Raw genomic sequence first — 5,569 nt, forward strand, 5'->3', positions numbered from 1 at the left:
TTGGTATGGAGCAAAACAAAACAAGACTACTCTGTAATCATGTCTGAACGCAAAAACAATAAACATGACCCATGCCACAAAAATGACCAAACTCCCCTCTATGCTGGCTGATATGAGTGACCGCTACCTCTTTGCCAATCACAGCTTTGACCTTGGTCTCATCTTCCATCCTTCTAGATACAATTTTAAGATACCTAATCAAAATTATCCCCACTTTGTGACATCATCTAATCCAGAGCAAAGATGCAATTCCTTAAATCCGCACCAAAATCACTTCACCCAAGCATGTCTTTTAATATGAGGTCTGACAATTAGGTTCATGAACTCATCCTAGAAAAAGTGCTACATCCCTCATTGCTTAATATCACTATGGTCACTTTCGAAGTACTCCCCTTTGGGAAGCTATGCACCATCACCAGCGCCTACTCCATCCTTTAAGGCAATTTTGGAACTCTTTCTGGAATGACTATCAGAGCTGTCATCGTATTACCCTTGATGTCCTGAATGTCATCAAAATGTCTTCCCTTCAATATTTCCTTTATCTTTGGGTAAAGAAAGAAGTCATTGGGGGACAGATCAGGTGAATAGGGAGGGGGGTTCCAATACAGTTAGTTGTTTACTGGCTAAAAACTCCCTCACAGACAGTGCCATGTGAGCTGGTGCATTGTCATGATGCAAGAGCCATGAATTGTTGGCAAAAAGTTTGGGTTGTCTAACTTTTTCATGCAGCCTTTTCAGCACTTCCAAATAGTAAACTTGGTTATTTGTTTGACCAGTAGGTACAAGTTCATAATGAATAATCCCTCTGATATCAAAAAAAGTTAGCAACATCATTGCAACAAGTTCGCGAACTTAATCATCCAACCTCCGTAAGTCCTTTCTAGCACCTTCCCACTAAGATGCCTGACTCTTCCCCCATTGTGGATGTTCTCCCTTGTTATAATGAATAATTTGACTGTGGCTGGGGGATGGATTTCCAAGATGACTTGCTCACACTGCTGTTGGGAGGAAGACTCAGTTCCTCACATGGACTTCGCCATAAAGCTAACTTGTTATCTCCTTGCATCAGAGTAGCTGGTTTCCCCAGAGTAAGTGATTCAAGAGAGTAAGATGGAAGCCACAGTATCTTTTATGACTGAGCTTCAGAAGTCACACACATCATTTCCACAACATCCTATTGCTTATACAGTGCTATGGACTGAATGTGTCCCCACAAAATTCATATGTTGAAATCCTAACCTCAAAAGTGATGGTATTGGGCCAGCCGAGTGGCGCGATGGTTAAGAACTGGCTTGGGACGCCAGAGGGCCCCGGTTCGGATCCCACATATGAGGGCCAGTGACACTGCCCTCCACAGCTAAGATGCTGAACAACAGCTCAACCTGGAGCTGGGCTGCCGTGAGTCGCCGGTGACGGCGTAGGCTGCAGCCCCTGTGGCAGTGGATTGCCATGGGCTACCGTATGTAGCCAGCAGCCAGCGTGAGCGGCCAGCAGCCGCAGTGAGCGGCCGTCCAGAAGCTGGCGACTGATCTGCCTTGCCCGGGAAGAGCGCAATGATGGTGCCAACTTGGGCCAGTGAAGCAACATCCTCCACAACTAGACTGAAGAACAAAAGAACAGCAACTTGTCTGTTCCCATTCCCCCAATCCCCCAATAAAAATCTTTAAAAAAAAAAAAGTGATGGTATTAGGTGGTGGGGCCTTTGGGAGGTGATTAAGTCATGAGGGCAGAGCCATCACCAATGGGATTAGTATCCTTATAAAAGAGGCCTGAGAAAGCCCCCTTGTCCTTTCTGCCATGTGAGGTTACACTGAAAAAAAAATAATGCCATCTATCATCCAGGAAGCGAGCTCTCACCAGATACCAAATGTGCCAGCATCTTGATCTTGGACTTCCCAGCCTCCAGAACTGTGAAAAATAAATTTCTATTGTTTATAAGCTACCCAGTCAATGGTATTTTGTTATTGCATCCAGAATGGATTAAGACACAAAGCCCAATTCAAAGTGGGAAGGAATTACACAAAACTAGGATCACTGAGGGCTACCTTGGCAATTGACTACCACATCCCTTTTATTATAAAGTGAGTTCCTTGGTTAGAAATGATGTTTCTGGGATAGCAAGTTGATGAATGGGTCCATTCATCCCTAATACACAGCCTATCAGTCGTTCAACTTCAGGTTGATTAAGCACCTCTTCAGATACATTCATTTCCCTTTCCTGAGGGTTTCTGAAACATTCTCAAATATTGATGCTCACCACAAGTTTTCTATCTGTGTCATCCCACATCACTTCCTTTAAAAAAAAGCAAAACAAAAGATTTTATTGGGGAACTGGGGAAAGGGAACAGTGTTGGGGAATTGGGGAAGGAGAACAGCCAAGTTTTTGTCCTTCAATCTTAGTTGTGGAGGGCGCAGCTAGCTCAGCTCCAAGTCCAGTCGCCATCCAGCCACCCGTCGGCAGCTCAGCGTGCTGTGTCCAATCTTAGTTGCAGGGGGGTGCAGCCCCCATCCCATGTGGGAGTTGAACTGGCAACCTTGTTGTTAGAGGAGCATGTGCTCTCACCAGCTGAGCCATCCTGCCACCTGTTGGCAGCTCAGCAGCAGGTCAGCTCAGGCACAGCTCACTGGCCCATGTGGGACTCAAACTGGCGACCCTGTTGCTCAGAGCTCACGCTCTTAACCAACTGAGCCACTCGGCTGGCCCCCACATCACTTTCATTACATCACCTTCATTAAGTGATAACTGATGCCTGGGATGTCATAAAGATCCTGAATCTGACTCACAAAGCTCAAACCTTAACATCTCCTTTAGGTTTGCAGTACTGGCCATCATCTGCAGAATCATATACACATATCAACATTGCCTCCTAGGCCAGAAATCTTGGGAAGCTTAAAGCAGCGATTCTCAAACACTAACGTGCACAGAAATCACCTAGGGATGTTGTTAAAGTGAAGATTCTGATTCAGGACATGTGAGATGGGGCCTGAGATTATGCCTGGTGCTCAGGTAGCAAGGGCTTATAAGGCCTTGGAATAAAGAGAGCCCCTGTTCTAAGAAGGGACAGAGCCAACAACATCTGTTTATGTGCAGCTGGCTCCTCAGTCAACCTCGCCTTTTGGAAGGATATCCAGATTGGAAGTCAGACCTTGACCCTCGACAGCCCCAACCTGTGGAAGTAGGAGATGAGAATCTTGAGCACCTCACTAACTGGGAAAAGCAGACAATGAGGGCAAAGACCTAAAGGACCTCCGGGACCAGGTAATATGGGAGGCTCACAGGACCCGCCAGTTGCCCAACTTTGACGGGCACCAGCCCCAAAGTGCCTCTTTATGCCATTTCGGGATAAAGAAATCAGAGCCACTTACTTCAGTGCACAACCTCCACTCCATACTGGAGTTCCCAGTCCACAGTACTTCGGTGATAGATGCCCACCGCGTGTCTCCAAGGAGACTGCGCAGAACTGAAGCCCCGCCCTCCTATCTAATTGGGCAGAAGAAGGCGGTGGGGAGAAGTGGGTTATGGTCCAGTATTATTGGATAATTAAAGAAAAAACTGCAAAGGACGAGGCAAAAAGAGCCAGGTGATGTAGTCTCTCGTTGGTCTGGTTCGGGGGAGCGTGTAGCGTTTCCTGAAAGAGGCTCTGCGGCACCTGCCCCTTCCGTGCTGCGCAGGCCCAACGAAGGTCTTCCTAACTTGGGGGCAGGGGGGACTCCAACAGCGAGTAAGTGTGGTGTGGAAGTGCAAAACTTAAGGGAGCCCGAAAAGTTTAATAATCAACATAAACAATATTTCAATGCAGTGTTTTTTAAAAAATAAAAACTAATGCAAAAATCCTTGAAGAACGTATCAAAAATTTAAAAACAAGATCAGTAAGATGAAAGTTAATTTAGTATTGAAGACCTTCACTTGAGCAAGAGAAATTGTCAAATATTGCAATTCTCTCAGGTGAAACTGAGATAGGCAAACAAGTAGATTTTGAAAATATTATTGATGAGTTTACTTCCACTAAAACTGGTATCGAAGATAAACACAGCAGACATTAAAGTTGCGAAAACAATTTTATTCAGTAATTACTGACAGTAGGGGAAGGAGCTGAGCACCATTCCAAGGAGCTGAGTAGATTCCAAGTATCTACTGCGAATATTTAAGTTCTTTGCAGACACTTTGACAAATTGCTACATTTCAGTGAGTTGGCAAAGATGAATAAGCCTGGGAATGATAGGTCCATGGTATTTTCATCAATAAGAACATGTCTTCGGGCCGGCCGAGTGGCCCGATGGTTGGGAACTGGCTTGGGACGCCAGAGGGCCCCAGTTCAGAACCCACATGTGAGGGCCAGTGAGGCTGCCCTCCACAGCTGAGATGCTGAACAACCGCTGNTTCTCAACATATATATAATGATTAGCATATTGCAAATGATAAAAGTGGTGTTACAAATTAGTGAAGGAAGGTTCTCAATAAGTAACTGGAACGATTTTATAAGTACATGAAGAAATGAAATTAGAGCCATAAACACAAATTATCGATTTAAACTGTAAAAACTAAACACCAACTAGAAGAAAATATAGCTAAAGATTTAAGTAATGACAGAATGGAGAAGAAAATATAAATCATAAGAGAAATGGAAGAAAACACAAACTAAATGCTTATAATTTTATTTCATAAAATTAAAATATGTAATATGTCCAGAAAACCATTAACAAAACCAAAAGGCAAGATATAAACTGGGAATGCTAGCTAGTTTCAGCATTTGTGAAAAGGTGTCTCGCATGCTCAAAAAATACTATTTTTACAATTTACTATTGACTCACATTTAAAGAACTCTCACAAATAAAAACAATTTAAGAGAAAAATGCTCAAGAAAGAAACTGTAAATCAAAAATCCTATGTCCAGCAAAACTATCTTTCAAAAATGAAGGTGACAAAAACTTTCCCAGATAAACAACTAAGAGAATTTTGTGCCAGCAGACATGCTTTACAAGAAATACTAAAGGAATATCTTCAGGTTGAAAGCAAGTGACCCCAGATGGCAATTCAAATCCACACAAAGAGCACTGTTAAGGTAATTAAGTAGTTATAAAAGACACTATAAGTGCATTTTTTTCTCTTCCCCCCCTTAAATGATTTAAAAAGCAAGTGGATAAAATAATATATATGTATGCTGGGGGTGACCGGTTAGCTCAGTTGGTTAGAGTGTGGTGCTGATACCACCAAGGTTGCCGGTTCAATCCCCACATGGGCCACTGTGAGCTGCACCCTCCATAAAAGAGTAAACTATGCTATTGTAGCATGAAAGCAATGTGTAACCAATGACCATGGCTGTTCCTCAATAAAATTTTGGAAAAAAAATAATATGTATGTAATGTATTGTTGGGCCTATAGCATATAGAAATTTTTTTTAAGATTTTTATTGGGGAATTGGGGGGATGGGAATAGCACTGGGGAATTGGGGGAAGGGGAACAGACAAGTTGCTTTCATTTTGTTCTTCAGTCTAGTTGTGGAGGACGTCACTTCACTGGCCCAAGTTGGCACCATCATTGCACTCTTTCCAGGAGAGGCAGGTCAGT

The sequence above is a fragment of the Hipposideros armiger genome, unplaced genomic scaffold, assembly GCF_001890085.2.
Source record: "Hipposideros armiger isolate ML-2016 unplaced genomic scaffold, ASM189008v1 scaffold_1192, whole genome shotgun sequence".
Lineage (NCBI taxonomy): Eukaryota > Metazoa > Chordata > Mammalia > Chiroptera > Hipposideridae > Hipposideros > Hipposideros armiger.